Raw genomic sequence first — 7565 nt, 5'->3', positions numbered from 1 at the left:
GGCCTACGAAGGCTCGACGGCGGGTGGCCGGTCGAGGCGACGCCGTCAGCAGCGTGGCGGCCAACCGAGCTGGCGGGGGCACGTGTCGGGTAGGGAGGCTACCAGGGTGGAGCGGTTTGGCCTGAATCCATGGGCGGGCAGGCCCACTTGGCCAGCCAGAGGGCGGGACGGCGTCCACCGGCGGAGGCCAGCGTACGGGCGCCGTGAGGGAGAGAAAGGAGAGAGAAACAAAGCAACATAGACTTATTTACAATTTCTAAAATTCCAGGGACTGCTCTGTAAACTAAGATTTTCTCCTTCTTCCTGGCCTCAAATGAAAAACTTTTGAATACCAATATTGTTCAATTTTCAAGATCTACAACTTTTATTTCAGGAACTTTTTAATTTTGGCTATAGTTTTTGAACTATTTCAAAATTCCCTATTTGCATTTAAGGGCTTTATGGTTTATATAATTGGGCTGAATTTGGGCTGAACTACTAATGAAATTTCAGCCTATAACACTTTGTAAATTGTTTGTAACATGAAATGAATTTGAGAAATTTTGTTCAACCGATTACAGTATATGCCCAAAATTGTGAGTTTAAAATTTAAATTCATATTTGGTGTCCTTTTTAATTACTTACCCTCACATTTGTGTTCCCATTTTAATGCTATTTGTTGATTTGGCATTTTAAACATGTAGGGTGTCATAGCCTACCCCCTTAAAAAGAATCTCGTCTCGAGATTGTCGAATAAACAGGGACAGAGGTGGAGATACTTGGGGTAGAACCATGAAAACCAGGAAAGTATCGATTTAGATAATCTTCATTGTCCCAGGTGGCTTCTTCTTCAGTGTGATGATTCCACTGAATTTTATACATTTTAACCTCCTTTCGACGAGTGCCTCTTTCCTTTTGATCCAGAATTCTGAGGGGATATTCAGCATAAGAAAGGCCTGGTTCCACAAAAATGTCTTGTTGTGCAACTATCTCAGTAGGAACTCTGACACACTTCTTGAGCTGAGATACGTGAAATATATTATGGACTGCGGCAAGTTGTGAAGGAAGTCGAAGCCGGTAAGCCACTGGTCCACATTCTTCAATGATCTCATAAGGCCCAATATATTGAGGAGCTAATTTGCCTTTGATTCCAAACCGTTGAACACCCTTGGTTGGTGAAACCCGTAGATCCATGTGGTCACCAACATGGAATTTCAAGGATTTCCTCCTTTTATCAAAGTAGCTCTTCTACCTTGATTGAGCTGCTCTCAGATTTTCTTGTATAACTTTCACCTTTTCTTCGGCTTCGACCACTAAATCGGCTCCAAAAATTTGGCACTCCCCAGTCTGTGATCAACTCAATGGAGTTTGACACTGTCGACCATACAAGGCCTCAAAGGGTGCCATTTTCAGACTGGCTTGATAAATGTTATTATATGGAAATTTTTCCAGAGGCAAACATTTGTCCCAATTCTTTTCATAATGAATGCCACATGCTCTAAGCATATCTTCAGGAATTTGGTTCCTCGTCTCAGTTTTCTAATCAGTCTGTGGAGGATAAGCAGAGCTTCGGAATAATTTGGTTTCGAGAGCCTCCTGGAGTTGTTCCCAAAACCATGCTACAAACTGAGCACCACGATTAGAAATAATCATCTTGGGTACACCATGCAGACAAATAATGCGATCAAGATAGATTTCCACATACTTCTTGGCATTATAAGTAGTGTGCACTGGAATAAAGTGAGCTATTTTTGTGAGTCGATCCACAATGACCTAAATGGAATAATGGTGTTGTGACGTATCAGGTAAGCCCATAATGAAATGCATACTGATATCTTCCCATTTCCAGGATGGAATAGACAGAGGTTGAAGGGTTCCAACAACTTTTAAATGACTGGCTTTCACCCTATGACATGTATCACACTCTGCAACATATTTAGCAATTTTCCTTTTCACTTGGGTCCACCCTTTGACATGTACCAAGGATCTTGGTACATTTTGGTGCTACCCGGATGGATGGAGAATTTAGAGAGATGCGCTTCGTCAAGAATTTGCTTCCGGAGTTCCTGATTTTTGGGAACGACTAAGCGACCATCAAACCATAGAACTCCTTTATGATCCAGACGAAGACACTTGTATTTCCTTTCTCCTTCTTATAATTTCTATTTAATAATTCCAACACCTTATTATGAAATTGTGCCATGATGACTTGGTCATAAAGTGTTGGTTCAATAGCAATGTGGTTCAAAGTTCCCTGAGGAATAATTTCTAAATTCAGCTTTTGGATTTCAGAACATAAAGTCTCGTTATACGAATCAACTGAGAGATGGTTGCAATGGACTTTGTAGCTGAGTGCATCTGCTACAACATTGGCTTTTCCTGGATGATAATAAACTTCTAGGTCATAATCCTTCATCAATTCCAGCCATCTTCTTAGCCTCATGTTCAAATCATTCTGAGTGAAAATATATTTGAGACTCTTGTGGTAAGTGTAAATCTTGCAATGAGTATCCATAAGATAGTGTCTCCAAATTTTGAGAGCATGAATAACAACTGCTAGCTCTAGATCATGAGTTGGAGAATTGAGTTCATGCGGTCGAAGAGCTCGGGAAGCATAAGCGATAACTCGATTATCTTGCATAACGACACAATCAAGACCAGTACCTGATGCATCACAATAAACTTCATATGGCTTACTATTGTCGGGTTCAGCTAAGACTGGTGCTGTGGTCAGATGTGCTCTTAAGGTATGGAAAGCTTCATCACACTTTTCATCCCTATGAAATTTTATTCCATTCTTTAGCGGTTCCATCATTGGTTTAGCAATTCTGGAGAAGTCCGGAATAAATATGTGGTAATATCCCGCTAGACCAAGGAAACTGCGGATTTTATGAACTGATGTGGGAGGCCTCCAGTCCATCACTTCCTTAACTTTGCTGGAATCCACTGATATGCCTTCACTAGAAGTAGTGTGACCCAAAAAAATTCACACTATTCAACCAGAATTCACATTTCGAGAATTTTGCATATAGCTAATGGTCCTAGAGATGTTGGAGAACTATCCGCAGATGCTGCTCATGATCTGCCTCATCTTTGGAATAGATCAATATATCATCGATGAAAACCACGACGAATTTATCTAGTTCCACATAAATACTTAGTTCATGAGGTACATGAAATCCGCAGGAGCATTTGGGAGACCGAACGACATGACAAAATATTCATATAGTCCATATCTGGTTGAGAAAGCAATCTTTAGAATATCACATGGTTGGATTTTAATTTGATGATAACCTGAATGAATATCGATCTTGGAAAAGATCTTGGCTCCAGCCAATTGATCAAATAGGACATCAATGCGAGGATGTGGATATTTATTTTTGATAATCATCGCATTAAGAGACTGATAATCAACACACATCCTTAGACTGTCCTCCTTTTTCATGAACAGGGCTGAGCAACCCCATGGTTAAGCACTTGGGTGAATAAAACCCTTGTCCAGAAATTCTTGCAACTGAATATTCAGCTCTGCCAGCTCTGTGGGCGTCATTCGGTATGACCTTTATGCGATAGGTGTAGTACCGGGCTGAAGTTCAATAACGAATTCGATATCCACCCGATGTAAATATCATATAAGATCCTTTGTTTGACTGAAATATAATCCAACTTTTGCCCCAAATTTTGTACTTATCAAGCTATGAGATGCACCAGAATCAAATAAAATAACTGCGGGCTTGTGATGGATAGAAAATGTCTACTTCTTGCCTTTATTTTGATTGGTGTTGACGGCCATTACTTCACGTTCTGACCGTCAACTTCTCTAGAATAAAATGAGCTTTTGCACTATGTTCCATGCATATTTTATTTAATTCTTATAAGTTCCACAAGTTTTGGATGAGTTGTGCTTGTAGGAGATCACAGTCCAAAGATGATCGAAAACAGAGAAAATCCAGGCCGCCCGGCCTCAACCGTGCCGGCTGGCCTAATACCTCAACATACAAGGGTGCATCCTTGCTACAGGAGCAACATGACATGCTCATAATGCCCCTGAACTAGGGAATTATCTCTGATTCAGTCGGTGCAACAGAAAGGCGTGAGGATCAAGCATAGGACCCACAAGTCAGCGCCCAGATCATCAAACGTGGGAGATACCCAAGTCAGAGGAAATGTGGAGCATTGATCTTCAGCGTCGGCAAATCGGAGGGCCAACAGGCCCTGGAGGCAGGCCGCCCAGCCTCCCCAGGGCCACCCGGCCTAAGATTGTAGCATCTGGACAAAGTACCCAACTTACCGACTGCCTGGAAGTAATCAGAGACGTCCACACGAAGTCGTTGGACAGGTGGCGCTAGGCCAGGCCACTCGGCCCCACACTGCAGTGTCCAGAGCTCCCCTTTCGTGTGAAGTTGAAGCTAAGTCAGGGGTAGCGTATTCTTGCAGCAGTTACCTGTTTACCGACCTTTAGCCACTATAAATAGGACCCCATCCATCACTTGTAAACACACACCGAAGGAGCACCTCTCTTCTCTCATTTCTAGTGTAGAATTAGTAGTTGGGAGTTAGAGTCGAGTCGAGCTTGTCTCGGGGATCCGGAGTCGTCATAAGCTCTTGTATATCTTTACCTTTGACTTTATTAATATAAGTATTCTTCTTTATTTATTTGAGTCAGCTTTACTTTCCGCAAGTGGTTTATCTTTTCAAGTATGAGTACTTGTCTGCCGAAGTAGTTTACCTCTAATTCAGTTTAAGTTATCTCTATTGTTTGTCAGAGCTTATCTTAGGGGTTTTCTCGCCCGGACAAGTAAACTCAAGTTGATTTGCTAGGTTGTGGGGGATTTCTCTTGAAGGCCTCAAGAGAAATCCTAGTACCGAGAGCAGACGTGGTGTCTTACTCAGTGTTAGCTAGGAAGTGTGTTCCACCCCACGGTACCGCAGGGGTAGGTGGCAAGTGGTGACAGCCTTGTCCGTCCTTTGTAGTCCACCACGTTCAGGTGCTTTCATAGCAGTAGTTGCCGAAGGACGTCGGACTCCCTTCTCATCCCATTCTGAGTCCTTCTCTTAGGCCGCCGAAGTAAGCTCCATGTTACCGACATCAAGACAGAAGGTTAGATTAGTTCTAGAGAGCCAGCTCAACAGTCTAGAAGTGCATCAGGTGTCCTTTCTCGCTTGCAGAATACCTATTCGGATTGAGCATAATAAGAGACATCAACAAGCATTTCTGGCGCCGTTGCCGGGGAAGCAATTGGCTAAAGTTATCGTATAATTGTGTGACAAACTATACTGTTTTGATCACCGCTAGTTTTAGCAGGCTTACCATTGTTCTCTATCTCATCTGATTGATGTAGAGCAGTGCATGACCGGTTTTGATCTACCGTCAAACTTCGATCCAAATCCACGAAGAATTGGGCGAATTGTGAGACGCCATGTCATTCCACCTCAGAAGAAACCCGCTTGGAACCCTCGTTCATCCACTTCAGCACTGTGGCAGAACCGCCTAAATTATCCCGGCTCAAGTGCGTAAACCATCACCATAAAGGCAACATTAGCTTAAACGCACTTCAAACGGAAAAATTTTTGGTCTGTCGGGTAACGTCCCGATACAACCACCGATTCTCGGATCGAACAAGCATACCTCGCACGAAGGCGAGTCCAGAGATATTACAACCACAAATTTTACAACACAGGCAAGTTCAGTAGTGATTACAAAATAGTTCAAACCATTATTACAAAACCAACTTAAGTAAAACAGTTCTACAAAACATAATTATAAGTTCAGAGTCTAAACAGCGGAAGATGAAACACGATTTCTACAACACGTCGCCAAAAGTATACCAAGCTAGCCCAAGCCGGGTATCACTCGTCATAGTCATTGCCGGCCGAAGACGTATCCCATTCTACGGACCAGCCAGGAGGCAAAGCGCAAGGATAGGTCAAGCTAGCGATCTGATCCTCAAAACTCATACCTGAAAAAGGATTTCAACAGCAAGGCTGAGTATTCTAATACTCAGCAAGACTTAACCGACAACGGGTATAAGTAGCCCACCTTAGCTAGACTATGCAAGGCATTTGTAAGGCTCTGGTTTTCCTTTGCTGAAAAGCAATAAAGAGTAGGTCCTTACTTTCAAGTTTTAGCTTCAAGATTCTAGTTGATTAACCATTCTATGTAAGCATCTACTAACCATTCATGGTGAAACTTCTAAGCAAACATCCAGATTAATAAGAATATTGTTGCTCTTATTACTCTGTGTGGCAAAGAGATCAAGCAGTCTCATTTCATCGTGAGAGGCGGACGATTCTGAATCGAAATTCAACCTTGCAAGGGTAACCTAGCACACACGTCTGGAATACCGTCGGGTCATTCCCAAACAACCGTTAACCTTTCTTTCCGGCTTGTGGATAGTGCCACTCTCCCCGACTACAGGGCTCCAAGGCCGAACCTTGTCCCTAGAAGTCGTAGTGTTGCGCAACATAAAATAAAACCTATCCCTACTGAGAGAGTGGGAGGTATATCCACTCCCCGGTCCAATCGGCTACTAGGCTTGCCGCGTACCATATTTACGGCATGTGACTAGTACTTTCAAAAACTTAACCAGCACTACCACACACCGCGACCTTAGCAAGTTCATCAACACAGACGGGGTCTCACATAGGACATAATATCGAACACAACCCCGTCCGTCGTCCTTATATTGATAACAGAAAGTAAACAAGCAATTCCTATAAAGCTCGCGAGTGACAGGCAATCACTCGACTTTTACCGGTCCTATAAGCTTAGCAATTATTCGAACTCAAGTCTAGTGTTCAGTACATAGGTTCCTAGGATCATGCATCTAGAGTTTCAATTCAACTCCTATGAACTGTAAATGCACAAGTAAAATAATACAGTAAATGAAATTAATTTTGAAGTATAGGTTATGTCCGGGGCTTGCCTTCTCGGTAATTGCTAACTATTTCAGCGCTAGGCTCTTCCGAACTTTGGTTCGGGGCTTCAGTTAGTTCCGCAGTGTTCACTTGAGCTTCGAGATCACCTCCGTCAGACTCCGGAATCAACTCGTACGTCCCGTCTGACAAAGTAGTCGTATCTATATGTAATGCAAGAACAACATTATAAACAAACATGGGCAATCGTTTATAGAGTAGTTAAATGACAAATTTAACTACACAAGGCATCATGATTAACAGCACAAAAGAAGTTAACTAACTTCATAAAATGAGTGGTGGTGATTTATCATACCACTAAGTCATGGTTTGTAAATAAATCATCAAATCAGAGTACAAAAAGTAATAAATTATACCAAAATTACACTAAACAGAACATGAACAAAGTAATCTACCCTTCAAAAATCATATCAAGACATGTAATCATTTAATCACAATAAAACATTTATGCAGGCAACACCTAGTACAAGCTTGAATTATACAGACTAAAATATTGCAAAGTAGAAGCTCAAAATTTAACAGGAGATTTACAAAGGTAAGATCTAGCTACAGTGAATTTTTCATGATTTTATCTACAAAGAATTAACTCTGAGAAAATAACTAAAACAAACAACAGATTAGAAAGATTTATTTTTAGCCCCTAATCTAGC

Source organism: Panicum virgatum, chromosome 3N (assembly GCF_016808335.1).
Source record: "Panicum virgatum strain AP13 chromosome 3N, P.virgatum_v5, whole genome shotgun sequence".
Classification (NCBI taxonomy): domain Eukaryota; kingdom Viridiplantae; phylum Streptophyta; class Magnoliopsida; order Poales; family Poaceae; genus Panicum; species Panicum virgatum.
Note: the sequence above shows the minus strand (reverse complement) of the source record.